We start from the raw sequence: 15,429 nt of genomic DNA, 5'->3' as shown, positions 1-15,429 counted from the left end.
CTTGCCCCAGGTCACATAGCTAGTAAGTGGCCGAAATAAACCTAAAACCCAGGTCTGACTACAAAACCCATGCTCTTGTGATGAACTATTTCAACCAAACCAAAAAGTATGAGATAATACCAGGTCCCCACCACTCTGCTCAATAAATGAAACATTACAACTACAGTGGAAGCATCTGACTCCCCCCCATATTATTACCCTGCTTCCTACACCTGGAAACGACTGCTTTCCGAGGATTTCATTTGGTTCCACTGCACATCTTTGTACCTTTACTACACGGGTGCATATGTACTTCTAAGCCAACACAGATTTGCTTTAGGCTCTATTTTACCGTTACATCAATCAGAGGTCCTCCAGGCTGGCTGCACGGAAGAGATACTTAAGGTACTTTGAAAAGCACCAAAGCCTAACCCCCTCCCCCAGAGTTCCCCAGGGGTTCTCATGGACAGCCAGGGCACAGAAGCACTGAGATAATTGCACAAGCCCATCCCTGTCCACACCAGCTCCCCCCTCTCTCCTACACACTTTGGTCTGTGCTGACTATGGGCTGAGGGTAGAGCAGTGCCTGGGTTGTTTCTAAGGAGGCCAAGAGTATGGATGCTGTTGGTCCTTGTGACCAGTTGGTGGGAAGAGGCCAGAAAGAGAACCACAAGGGTAGAGAAGGAAAAACATTGTCTCGCCTGGGGCTTCTTAAGTACTGAGCTTTGGGTACTGAGTACATGCGTGTAGGCTTTGGGGGCCAGGGAGGGACAGGACCAAGGGCTCAGGAAAGGCTCCCAGGTACTACCGATCCCCAAGTGCTCTTAGGGATGGCCCGCAGCCTGGCTCCAGAGCCCAGACAATTCTACCTCCTCAGGTCCCATGGGGCCCAGTACCCTACTTCCATACGCCGCCCCCCATGCAGGCTCCCACTGTGAGTCATGCCTAGAGTATAGGAGCACACGCACAGAAATAAACAGATGCATGCGTCACCCCCTGACCATAAGAGAATACACGTGTGCGCACGCGAACATACACATGGGCAAAGCCCACTTCAACAGAAATAGGTGCCCACAGTAGCAGCATAAGGTCGATGTAAAGCTTGGCCCAGCCCTACGGAGTGCAGATGCGTCTGCCCCAGGCCAGGCTGCCAGGGGTACTACCAGGGCCGCTCTGAACCCTACAGCTCTGTCCAAGGGCCCCTGCATTCTCCATGCTCTGCCCAAAGGGCTAAGAGTGGATAGCATGTCTCATTCAGACTTGTCCTGAGCACAAGGGTCCCATCACAGAACCTACTCTGGTGATGGCCTGAGCCCCTCTCCATGGCAGCAATGGCCAGGGCCCCCAGGGAGGCCTATGGGCAGAAGCCTGGTTCAGCCTGTGTTCTGGTTCATTATCACTGGCCCTCAGGAGAGGCAGGCCCTCTTGGAAGCTTCCCCTTTCCCTCCTCCACTTGAAACCCTTCCTTTGCAGCTCTCCCCACTTGTGTTAAAATCCTTTCCTCTAGGAGACCTCACACAAAATGCTCTGGGCCCCAGAGAACCACTTGGGAAGTGACGTAGAGCCTCAGTTCTGTATGTGCTGACAAGGGGCAAGCCCTAGTGACAAACCACAGCAGAGCAGGGATGAGGGACAGCCTGGAGAGTAAGAGGAAATGAGTGATGATGCCCCCTGGGTCTACCAGAGCTGAGACCATGGTCTTCTTTTCAACCGTGGTTGGAAAACAGGAGCCGGCGGGTCTCAGAAGCCAGGTGCCTGGAGAGAGGGAATGGTTCTGTGCAATTTGCCCCCATGCTTGGGGCTAAAGGAATGGTATGTCAGCGTGGCATTCTGTACCTAGAATGCAGCTCCTATCCTGCTGTGCCAAATAACACCTGGCATGGCTGCTCCAGTGGGCAACCCCCCGAGATCCTGTGCTGGGCCCAAGTGCTGCCTGAGCCTGGCAACAGCCCTCCGAGATGGAAGAGGTTACGTAGGTGTTGGCGGGGACCTAGGTCGACTGTGGGACAAGCCAGTCCCTACCAGGTCTTTATTTACTCTGAAAAGTGGATGGTGCTCTATAGAGTGTCAGATTATCACCTCTCCCCCTCTCCTCACTCCAACCCCTCCTCTGTCCCTAGGTGCCCCTCGCTACAGCTGTCACTCATCATTAGCTGTGACTGTCACTGTTGGAACAGCCCCTGTCAGGTTGCAGAGCCAGGAGGGGGCAGGAGAATGTCAGATGACTCAGACAACCTCAAAGGACAGGGATGGGCACGCAGAACCTAGAGCCTAGGTACAGGAGGCACCATTCTAGATGCTCTGCCCTGACCCTTTCCTCTGCCAGAGGAGAAAGAGCAGCTCAGCAGAGCTTTCCCACAAGCCCCCCTGCCCTCCCACTAGTCAGGCTTAGAGAAGGGCTGGATGCAGAGAGAGGCCAGGCTGAGGGTATCATCGGCATGAGGCTGGGCAGGCGACAGGTGAGACAGACCCAGTGTTCTCTGACAGAGGGATTTTTCCCTGCCAGTGGAAAAGGCTTTGCATGGAACCGTCCACAATTCTTTGCCTTGCCCAAGGGAAGTGTCTGTGTGTATGTGTAATTTTGCAGAATTAGCCGTCAGACTAGCACCTGATGACCAGCTAACTTCTCAGCAAAGGCTTGGATAGGACAGAGCAGGCTAGAACTCGAGCCCCATCTCCTGACTCTGTTCCACTCTCAACAACTTAATGAGCACCTACTGATGAATGCTAAGCCTGGAGGGGGGTCAGCAGGGGTGCACAGGGAGCCAACAACCAACTAAGGAAACTAAGCTAGATGCAGCCTGTCAGGGCGGCCAGAGGTGAGGGCCCTGAGTGGGACACAAGTGCTGGAGGTTCAGAGGAGGAACAAGTTGCATCCAACTGGGCAATCAGGAGGCTGAAGTTGAGTTAGCCTTTTAAAGGCCAGCGGTCAACTCCAGGGCCCGTATCTTCAAGGTGTTCGGTAGGAGATAAGAACAAGAAGCAGCTGAGTAACTGTGCGCCTGATTTACATCTGCCTACACAGAGGCAATTTTCAAGTTAAAATGTTGTCAGAGGGTTGTCACAGTTTTGATCTTTCCTTTCTGTTCTTTCTCAATCCACCCACATTTTCTGGTTGGGTTGGAAAGGGGAGTGAGGGGAATAGAGCCTGGTTTAGATTCCAAGATTTTTGGAATTGTTAAAGTTAAACAGGACTTTTTAAAATGATCTAGTTTTCTCTTAGGAAAATTCAGGCCCAGAGCCCAGCATCACAACTGTTCCATCAGATGCAGAGCCTTCAGGGGAATTAGAGAAAGCAGGTCAGGAGTTCTACAGTCATCCCCAGACTATCTCTTGGTGTTGCAGCTTGATTCTCTTTCCTGCCTAGTTCAGAGATGTGAAATAATCCCTCTGCACACTCCTTCCAGCCACCACCCTGCTCCACCGAACTCTAATGGGGATTCAGCAGCAGGCTCTACCCTGGCCTTGCTGTTGACTTCCTCTCTTACTGTGGGCAAGTCATTCTCTGAGCTGCCATGCCCACTTTCAGATAGAACATGACAGTAAATGCGAAAGTGCTTTGGAAAGTAGGTGTGACATAAATGCCCAGGGTTATTATTCGTGCTATAACAAAACCATTCTCAGTTCAGAAAACACAAGAAGGCAAGCAATCATAGCTTCAGTGTTCTTGAGACCAGAGTAGAAAGGAGGCCAGAAGGGAAGAAAGATGGAAGGGAGAAAAGGGCTGCTTACCTGGTTGCTATGCTCTGTTCACTGGTATGGCCCAGCCATCGCCAGATAAAGAAATGTGGTGAGTGTGAATTTAAGCCAGGCACCTGGTGTCTGTAGGACCCAGGAGGTGGGTGTGGGAACTGGCAGATGACTTAGGCAAGGAGCACTGTCTGTGGATCATTTACTATCTTCAGCCCCGTCCTGTCCCATATTTTCACTAAAGTCTTGAATCCAGGGGAACTAGGGCTTATCAAAGAGGTGAGCAGAGAAGGGGTCTAGTCTGGGCTGACAGAATTCAAAATCACATCAGGGGGCCAGAGAGATAATACTGAACAAAGATCCGTGTAAAGTCCTCCACTGAGTTTGAAGAAAGCAAATGTACAGGACTAAGACCAATCATTTCATATCAAAACAACATGGACATTTCACCTGCTAAGTTCAGCACGGGCTAGCCTGGTGGGAAATGCCTGGGAGACAGGGGACCATGGCCTTAAGGGGCATCACACAACAGTCCCTAGGGGCCCCAGGCTGAAGGAGCTCCCTCCCAGCTCATGGCAGAAGACTCGTGCTATTCTCAACACCACAGCTGATCACTGACAAGCTGAAATACCGTATGTGACCGTGCCTGCGATGAAATAGTAGTCTCTGAGCTATACCCAGCAGAACTATCAAATGGCTGAAGGAAGGCGAGCAACACGGGGAAGGTCTGGAAACTGGAACCTGAAAATGGGAGGAGAGGACTTAGTGCTGTGGCAGCAGGTGAACAGACCAGAACAAGGAACGAGGTTGGTTAGAACAGAACAACAGGGCTTGGTTAGAACAACCTGTTGGAGTTCTGCAGCTCACAGAAGCTCTGGTGGAATAATTAGGTCATGTTTGAGGCCACCCTCAACAGTTGGAGACCCATAGCTGGGTCGTCAGTGTGTTCTGAGAGCACTCAAGCACTCACTGGCCTAGAAGGGGCCTGGACACCCCTGCAGGCCCTTGAGGAGCCTCCCCTGAACCTTGAGGGCACAAGGCCGGGTAATGATGGTTCATCTTTCTTGGCCAGAATCACCAGTTTTTGGATCCTAAAAGCTGAAAGCAGGAATGGGGGAATACGACAGGTGATTGGAAGGAGGGAATGACAAAGTATTAAAAAAATAAAGTGATCACCTGAATTAAGTTTATATAGGTGGGAGGCGATGACCTGGTTGTATCAATGGAATATACCCAAGGCCTGAATTCCTCCCACCAGAACCCCCTGTGGTGACAGCGTTGTCACCCCAGCTGAAGCACACTGCTATCTGGTGGGGGTAGCATGACTTATCGGGTCAGCCTGTGGACGTCTGGTAGAGAAGCCAGAGGGCTTGGACATGGGGGACATGAGGTTTCACCCAGCACAGGGTTAAGCAAACTTTGCCAACTTACAAAACGCTCTCACCCAATCAGTGAATGCCAGAGGGTCAAGCACAGGAGAGCCCTTACCCACCTCCTCCTTTCTACCCCCTACTTCCCATTTGCCACTTCTAACTTCCCTAATCCTACCAATGGGAGGGTGAGTCCTGGCTTTATCTTCCCAAATCCAATCTATTGCATCCTGCTAATTCTTCTTCCAAACATCTTTCGAATCTGTTCCATCCGTTCTGCCACCAGTCATGCCCCTCGTCATGGTGTTTGCTGAGGCCTCATCATCTCTCACCTACCTGGATAAACTCCACACTGACTTCTCTGCATTTGTCTCTTTTTGTCATATTGACTCAGCCCACAAAGTCAGATACATCTGTCCCGTGTACACCTGCCGTCATGTCCCTTCCTTGCTCCAGAATATTTAGTGGGCCCTAAATGTAGATCAGATCAAGCCTCACTCTTCGGTATGGCATTCGGGGTCACAGCTTTACTCTCCAGCCTTGTCTCCCCACTTGCTTGACTAAGCCCAACTGAATGGCTACCATCTTCTTAACCCATTCCCTCCCCTTCCCTTTCAGGGAGGCCTCTGCTAGGAGTGCTGTCCCTCTGAATCTCCCCTACTTTAAACACTTCTCATGTTTCAGCCACCACCCGAAGAGCCCTATCCTCCACAGGGCCTTTCTGAACCCTCTGTTGACAGCCTCTTGTCCCTCTTCCGACTTCCCTTTAGCACTGTCTGTCCTATGCTCCAGAAGTTTGTCACCTACTTCTGGTAACATCTCTTCTTCTGCTAAGGTATGACTTAGCTCCTGGATAAGGTGCTGGTTTTTCCCAGTGAATGTTCTATCTCCCCACCTAGACCATAAATTCTAATCTCAACCATAGATTCCCAGAGAGTGGAATAGGGATGGTATCTCCTCCATCCCAGGGCTAACCACAGTGAGCACTTGATAAGGCTGGCTGGCCAGATGTGCCGAGGAAGAGTGTAGCCCTGAGGTCAAGAGACCTGGGTTTTACTTCTTCGCTGTTATGATGGCGCATGTGACTTAGGGTATGGCAGGCAAGCTTCCTTCCCTGCAAAACGATAAAGCAGATGGATAGATGCAAACGTCCCTTCCAGCTCTAGTATTCTCCGAGTCTGGATGACTGGGGACTGACCCAGCCCTAGGTCTGGCTAGGGAAGGAGCATGGGAGGCTATGGAGGGAGAGAGAGAGGGGGAGATGGGGAGCTAATAGCTCTGGAGGAAGGAAGGACATGCTGGGCTAATGGGATAATTGGATAATCCTCAGAGCTAGGGGCTGCCAGGCTGGGGCCAGCTGTTAGAAGCAGACACAAATAGCACAGGCAAAACAAAAGCACTGGTGCAGGAAGCACTTCGCTGAGACATATGGGGGAGGGGTGGTGGTGGCCAGACGGTGGGGGGCCAGATAGTAGGGGAGGGAGATGGAAGGAAAACTGGAGCCCCCATTCTGTGAGTCTCCCTTAGGGACCTGGTGGTCTGATCCTGTAACAAAGATTCCACTTAGGGGCTCTGGACCTATTTCGCATTAGGGGACATTATTGGAGAACTTGGAGTTATTCTGGCCTCAAGGGTGTCCCTCTACCAAGATCATCCTTGGGGAACATGAAGCCCTCATCCCTGCCTATTGAGGGTTATCTGCAGATGGGTGTGAAAATATTGCTGGACACTTGCAAAATAATAGTTTTGGACGCAGGTCTCAGGGTTTCCTTCATTTCAGGCTAATAAGTGGGAATGGACATAAAACAAAAGAAATTTGAGATGGGGCTCAGGTCTAGGAGTCAGAAGTCTGGCTTTTAGTCCCAGCCCTGCTGTGTCACATAACTCATGATGGGATCTCTCCAGACCTCAGTTAGCCCATCCATAAATGGGGGCAATAAGCAATACCCTCCCTGCAGAGCTGTTGTGGAGATAAAATGAGGTCATGAGCGGGAAGTAACTTGAAATTTGTAAAAAAGTACTTTAGTCCCAACTCTGTTTCTAACTCTATATCATTTTTAGAAAGGCTATTTCCTTTCTCTGAGTTCCAGTTTTTTCCACTATAAGGTGATGAGATCAAACTGAATGCTCTTTAAATTCCCTTCTAATTCTAATGACTCTAATCCTCAAAAAAAAAAGTATATTTACATCTGTATGTATTATAAGAAAGGCATGAAAGGAAAATTTAAGACCAATATTATTCATGAATAATATTGGTATAAAATACTCAATATTAGCAAACGATATCCAGCAATATATAAAAATAATCTAAATCATGACTCATTAGCGTTCATCCCAGGAATGCAAGGATGGCTTAACAGTAGATAACAAATCAGTGTTATTCATATTGATAAATTAAAGAACATTACAGGAGTTTCACAACAGGTGGAGAAAATGATTTTGATTTAAAATTCAACATCCATTCATAGTGAAAACTCTTAGCAAACCAGAAATATAAAAGTATTTTCTTAACTCAATAAAGGGGATTTTTCAAAACTATATATCAAACATCATACTCAATGGTGGAATATTAGACTTTTCTTTCTAGTATAGACCAAACACATTATTCTATACAATATTGTACTAAAGGTCCTAGAGATCACAATAAGACAGGAAAAGAAAAGATGTAAGACTGGAAAGAGAAAAAAAAGTGATACTATTTGCAGATGAATTAACTATCTATATAGAAAAATCCAAAAAATGTCTTTGGAGTATTAATGGAACTAATGAGACTTCACCAAGGCTGTTGGATATAATCAATATAAAAAAATCAATAGTGTTTCTATTTACCAGCAAAAACCACTATAAGAAGTAATTTAAAAATGTATCATTTATAACAGCAACAAAAACTAGAAGGTACCTTGGATAAATCTGACAAATATACACACAAAAGAAGACTCCAATCAACGAAGATGGGCCATGCTCATGGATGGGATGAGTCAGTATCATAAAGCACAATTATTTCCAAATCAGTCTGGAGGTCAAGTGCAATTCCCTTAAAAATCCTGATAGAATTTTTCATGAAATTTGACGATTTGGGTCCAAAAGATTGTGTGCAAAGAAAAAGGGCCAAGAAGAGCCACAATAATTCTCTTCCTATTGAAGAGTATAAAACTTTGTCCTAACAGATACCTAAAGCATAAAGTCTAAGTAATTAAAATAATGTGGTACAGGAACAGGAAAAGAACAGAGCAAATGGGGTATAAAGGTTAGATGCAAACTTGTCTGTGTATGGAAATGTGTCATGTGGTGGAGGTCACATCACAAGCCACAGAAAAAAGAAGGAGTATTCATTAAACGATTCTAACAAGTGGGAAAAAAACTTTAATGCTTTTAAAAGCAAATATCAGAAAATATCTTTATGATCTCTGGGCAAAAATGGATTTCTTTTTTAAAGATTTATTTATTTGAGAGAGAAAGAGCACAAGCAGGGGAAGGGCAGAGGGAGAGGGAGAGAAATCCTCAAGCCGACTTCATGCTGAGCATGGAGCCCAATGTGGGGCTCAATTCCACACCCTTGAGATCATGACCTGAGCTGAAATAAAGAGTCGGATGCTTAACCAATGGAACCACCCAGGCTCCCTGCAAGGACGGATTTCTTAACACACAAAAGCAAATGCTATAAAACCAAATGCTGCTAAATTGACTAATTGAAATTAAAAAAATTTTTTTTTTTTCCCAATGAAAACAACATAAAGATAGGGCAAAGAAAAGCTACAGACTAGGAGAAGTTTTCTGCGATGCATATAATCAGTAATCACTAAAGGATTAGTGTCTATAAAATATAACTCCTCTGAAAATAAAAAAACCTATTAGATAAATGGGTGAAGTTATGATCACGGAATTTAGAAGAAACCCAAATGACCAATAAGCATGTGAAAGTAAATTCAGTCCCTTTATACATCATTTGTGGGGATGTCAATTGGTCTAACCACAATGGAAAACAATATGGAGTTTCCTCAAAAAATTAAAAATAGAGCTCCCTTCAATCCAGAAATTCCACTACTGGATATCTCCCCAAGGGAAATGAAAACAGGATTTCGATGAGAGACCTTTACTCCCAAGTTTATCACAGCATTATTCACAATAGCCAAGATATGGAAACAACCCAAATACCCATCAACAAATGAATATATAAAGAAGATGTGGTACATATACATAATGGAATATTATTTAGCCACGAGAAAGGATATCCTGCCATTTGTGACATGGATGGATTTTGAGCACCTAATGCTATGTCAAGCAGAGGAAGACAAGTACTGTATGATAACACTTATATGTGGAATCTTAAAAAGTTAAACCAGGCGCCTGGGTGGCTCAGCTGGTTGAGTGTCTGCCTTTGGCTCGGGTCATGATCCCAGGACCCACATCAGGCTCCCAGCTCAGCGGGGAGTCTGCTTCTCCCTGTCCCTCTGCCCCTCCCCCTGCTTGCGCTCTCTCTTTCTCTCAAATAAATAAAATCTTTTTAAAAAATTAAAATTTTAGGGGCGCCTGGGTGGCTCAGTCATCTGCCTTCAGCTCAGGTGATCCCAGGGTCCTGGGATCAAGCCCCGCGTTGGGCTCCCTGCTCGGCGGGAAGCCTGCTTCTCCCTCTCCCACTCCCACTGCTTGTGCTCCCTCTCTTGCTGTATCTCTCTCTGTTAAATAAATAAAATCTTTTGAAAAAAAATAAATTAAAAAATTAAAATTTTAAAAAAGTTAAGCCTGTAAAAAACAGAGAGTAAATGGTGATTACCAAGGGCTAGGAGTTGGGGGGATAAGATTGATGGGGCTTAAGGGTACAAACCTGTAATGAGTAGTAAATAAGCCACAGAGATCTAATGTACAGTATAATGATAAAGATAATAAAATTGTACTATAATTATGTGATATGATAAATATCCCCACATCAGCAATCATATTACAATATATAAATGTATTGAAGTAACTAACTGTACACCTTAAACAATCAATGTTACATGTCAAATATATTCAATAAAAGAAAGTTTAAAAAATGACAAAGAAGTTCAATCTCATTAGTAATTAGGGAGAGGCAAATTAAAATATATTTTGCAGCCATTCATAGTTACTCAACAAATTAAGTGTTGGTGGGGTTCAATCATGTGATTAGGGGGTTGGGGCTTTAAGTGTGACCTTCAGGGAAGGGAGAGGGAGGCCTGGGGACTGAATTCAATGAGCCTGTGTAATGAAAGCCCAATAAAAGTAAAACTCTGGGAGCACCTGGGTGGCTCAGTCGGTTAAGCGTCTGCCTTTAGCTCAGGTCGTGATCCCAGAGTCCCTGGATCAAGCCCCACATCAGGCTCCCTGCTCTGCAGGGAGTCTGCTTCTCCCTCTGCCCCTCACCCAGCTCATGCTTTATCTCTTTCTCTCTCGCTCTCAAATAAATAAATAAAGTCTTAAAAAAAAAAAAAAGTAAAACTCTAGACACCAAAGCTTGGGTGACAGTGAGCACTGGATAAGGCATGGTCCCTGATTAATAATGCTCGGTGCATATTGTTATACACTGATGTGCTGGGAGGGTGATTCCTCCTGACTCCATGGGGAGACAGCACAGAAGTTTCAAGTTTGGGGCCCTCCCAGACCTCACCCTATGCATCTCTTCTTTTGACTGCTCAGGATTTGTATTGTTTTTGTCATAATAAAACTGAAATTTTAATTTTTTTTAAAGTATTGGTGGGGAGATGAGGAGATAGAAATATGCAATAGGTGAAGCTGTGAATACCCTATGACCTGGCATTTTCTATTTCTAGGCCTCAATCTTCAATAAAAACATACGATATAATAAAGACACACATATATATAAATAAAACCATGCACAGAGGTGTTCACTGTGTCAGTGTAATACTAAAAAGTTGAAGCAACTCTCAGAAGTAGAATGGATATATAAACTGCAATCTGTCCCTTCAAGGAACTATCATATGGAAGACAAAATGAATGAACTTGATATATCAACACTTACTCTGTACTCCAAGTTAAATGTCTCTAGCTATTTCTAGACCATACTTTGAATCCCTACCTTTAGTGCCAATGCTCATGGCTGTTGTCCTTTCCCTCACTTTTGGCTCAATAAATCTTAATGAGATAATTTACATGCAGCTTCCTCTTAAAACATTCCTGGGTCCTTTTAATGCTGACGTTACAGATGAGAAACCCAAAGACCCAAAAAGGTTGAGTCATGCTAAGTTCACACGGCAGATGACTGGCAGAATTAGAACGGGAACCCTGGCCTTCTGACTCCTTGTATGCTGTAAGGCTACAGATAATCTCAGAGAATGGTAAATACAGAATTTATCCCACCTCTCAGCATGGGGGCACTCTGTTCCTCACACAACCTCAGATCGTTGTGGCCTCAGCTGCTACCACCCCTTCTGGCTGGTGAAGTGTTTGGATCTGACTTTACCAATAACGTTCCACGTGACTCAGTAAGTCAAACTCTGAGTCTCAGTTGTGTGGTCTGGCTGATGCCAATAATCACATGAGCTGCCTGGCTATCACATGAGCTCATTAATAGAATCAAGTGAAATAAAAGATAAGAAAACACAAATATATGAAGTAAGGGAGAAATTAACTTTTTGTTATTCTCAGGATGCAAAAATGCCTGCCCTCTGGCTAAAAGGAGCATGGGATGTCCAATTTGTAAAAACAAAAAAACTGACGTGGAGAGTTTTGCCATTGCAGATAAACAAAGCATGGTGGTGGAGTGGGGGGTGCTGGCCCTCATACCAGAAGCAGCACTCTGGAAGCTCTGCTCCCTTCTCCTGCCTCCTCCTGCTTACAGCCTCTGTGCCACTGAGTTCTGTGGCACGGGAACACTGGCAGGCAGTCTGGGGTCCCTTGAGACAGGGCTGGCCAACCCTGACAAAATATTGAAGTTAGCCAAGTTGGTCTTCTACATTTCTTCCCTGTGTCTTTTCTCCTGGTCTAGCCTCATATCTTTCCTGAGTTGCTGAGGGAGGGGTTCTATACAACCAACCCCCCCTCTCCCAAGCACTGTTGGGTTTCCCACTATTTAAGACCTGAAAGGACCCTGAGGTTAGGAACTGTGTCTGGCCCCCTCTCGGCAGAGAGTCCATACTCAACAAATGTCAAACTGAGCCTCTCTTCCTCCTTAACCTGCCTGTCCTCCTCTTTAACCGGAAACTCTGTGCTGAGCTGAGCTTCCTGCTCACAAGGAAATGTCTGATAGGTCCCTTCCCACAGACTCTTGGGGACTATTGCCTTGTCTTCCCCTCCCAGGCTAGCTGCTTTTTCCTATAGGCCATGGGAAGTGATGATAAACCCTAGGGGGATGGTCACATAGGGAATGGAGAGAGGAATAATGACTGGGGAATGTTTGTGCTGGGGGACCCTGCTCCCTGCCCTGACTCCTCTGTTGTAGACCAGAGGTTTCACACCACCATGTTCCCCATCAGGGGCAGGCAGGTAGCCTGGGCTTCCCCGCGGACAGGGCTCGTGCTGATAAAGGCTTTGAAGTTGAGCAAGTTATACTCTCTCTCTTTTCTCATTTTGAAAATAGAGAAATATGTCCTATTCTCTTGCTTCACAATGTTGTTAAGAATTAAATGTGAATTAATTAATGAGGAATTAAAGATTAAATGTGAAAATCAGTAAGAAGAGAAGCGAGACAGGCAAGACAACTTCAGAGCCAGGCTGGTTCGCCAGGCTCCTCCGCCCGTGATGGACCTCCTTTCACCTGGACCAGAGACAAGAGGACCAAACACAGGAGGCCCTGCCCTTCTGAGTGAGCTTTCATCTACATAGGACTGTTTTCTCTGCCAAATAGACCAAAAGGAAGGAAAGCCAGCAAGATGAGTTCTTTTCTTAGCTCCTAAATAGCTGACATTTCAGGAAACCAAAATTCTGAATGGGACCAGAGGGGATTTCAATTCATCCTGCCTGTCTACAGGCAGAGTCAGTCTTACACAAGGACTCTGTTACACAGGATATACTTTCAGAGGTACTTTCAGGGGATGCCCTTGTCCAAAAATCTCTTCCAAACTTATTTGCTAATGCTTAAAAAATCCATCATTACAGCTTTATTTCTTTGGCAGAATTCAAATGTAGGTTTTGTCTTCTGTACAATCGCCCAAATCACACATATAAAATCCTTATCAGTCACCTCAGTGTGAATGGAATACATTGGTCCTTTCCTGAGAACAGGCTTGGATGGAAAGGAGAAGACAAGAACATTGCAGGCAGCAGCCCTTACGGCCGGGAGAGGGAAGATGGGAAGGTACAGAAGAGAAAGGACGTAGAAGGAGGTAGAGCTGGTAAAGACTTTCCTCCTGGAAAGTTAGGTATAGCCTCCAAAATACCCAGAAAATCTACATGTGAAAAAAAAAAAAAAAAGCCAGACCCCCACCCTTCACCCCTCCCACCAAAAGATCACATTCTATGATTACATTTATATCTAGCAAATGTAAACTAATCCATAATGACTGAAAACAGATCTGTGGTTGCCTGGGAAGGGTTGGGGGTAGGTAAGAGGGAGAAATGACAAGGGGCATAGGGAAACATTGGGAGGTGATCAGTATCTTGATTATGATGATGGTTTCAGGAGTGCATAGATGGGCCCAAACTTATCAAATCATACACATTAAGTATGTGCAGTTTACTGATTGCATTTCTGTTATACCGCAATAACATTTTTTGGAAAAGAGTGGGAAAAAAAAAAACCAAAAAACTATGTGAGTACTGTATGCCTGCCAAATAATCCATCTCACATACCTCTGGTAGATTCTGGCAGAAACAAGTGTTTTCCAAGAGCACACCTCATCTCTCTGAGAATCAGGTACTCTCTCCATAAACTGATAAAGATGAACTAGACAATCCCAAGGTCCTATCCAGATATCACAGTCTCGATTGTAAGGGTCAAATATATAAACCAATAGAAAACCATTATTAAAGCCTAAAGGATTTGATACAAATACAAGGCAGGAATTATTAAATAATCAACATATAGAGAGATATTGGGCAAAAATAATGGATTAAATACATGCATCTAATTTCACTATATCTACAACTCCATAAAGAGGGATATTTTTCCCCCCAAGGGCAAAGTCTCCAATGGGGACTCTTAGAAAGAAAAATTATGACATCAGAAATGAAAACCTTAATGAAAGGATTAGAAGACAGATTGAGGAAATTTCCCAGAAAGTAGAGCAAAAAGGAATAGAAACTAGGAAGGAACAGATAAGAAATTCATCTGAATAGCTGAATCACAGGAGTTTTAGAAACACAACAAAGGATACAAACTGAGAACACTCCAGAATCAAAGGTCATGAGTTTTCAGATTGAAAGGGCCACTGAGTGGCCAGCACAATAGGTATGTCACTGTGAAATTTCTTAACACGGGGGACAAAGAAATCCTACAAGGTCACATGCAAAAAGGGCTTTGGCCTCAACCACAGCCCTGGAAGCTAGAAGACAATGGAGCCAGGCTATCAACGTTCTGAGGCAGTCGGACACACACGATTTCAAAAAATTTCCCTCTCATGAACTCTCAGGAAGTTGTAGAAAATATGTCATCAAAAAGAGGGAAGAAAGCAGGAAATGAGAAGACACAGGATCCAGAAACAGATGACCCAACACAGGAAAGAGGCAAGGGAATTCCCCAGATGGTAGTAAAGGGAGGTTCCAGGGTGGCAGCTGTGCGGTCTCCCCCAGCTCTCCAGCAGGAGAGAAGGCTCCAAGAGACCTTCTCAAGAACAAACTGAGAAGACACCATGGTAATTGGCAGAGTTTAAGGTTAATTAGTGATGAGATCTTAGAAACCCACGTGTATGAAAAAACAAAATAATCAAACAAGAAGATAATGTTGTGAAGGAGAAACAATCATGGTTGACTATGTGGCTTAGCTGTGAGTGGCATTACACTGTCATAATAACAAGGGCACTAATTATTGATCTACCAAAAATTACCATATAACTATATAGAGAGTAAGGGGGCCTGGGAAGCGTGCATGTGCGTAAAAGGGGGGAGTAGAGTAAAGGGAGCTGAATCCTCACCTCCCATTGTGGGAAGTCAACAGATAACGCCTGAACTGAAAAATCAGGAAGTAGCAACACAAACATGTTATTTATAGATAGGTAAAAGAATTACTTAAACAACTTGAAAATGGTCCCTCTAGGGAAAGGGAAATGGGGGGAGGGGAGTAGGTGGAGAGAGGCCGAGGACTGCTCTTTGTCTTAATTAACCTTGTAGAACTGGTTGACTTTTTAAATTATGTGCCTGGTATAACGTTGATAAAATTTAAAAAATAATTTAAAAATGAGTGTGGTGAACGAGTAGTGTGACATTAACACTTACTGAGGGCCTACAGAGCCAGCAGGTGTCCCACATCTATGTGCTA

The sequence above is a fragment of the Eumetopias jubatus genome, unplaced genomic scaffold, assembly GCF_037043125.1.
Source record: "Eumetopias jubatus isolate StellerSeaLion01/CBP00866 unplaced genomic scaffold, mEumJub1_p1.0 scaffold_16, whole genome shotgun sequence".
NCBI lineage: Eukaryota > Metazoa > Chordata > Mammalia > Carnivora > Otariidae > Eumetopias > Eumetopias jubatus.
This window is presented reverse-complemented; position numbering follows the sequence as displayed.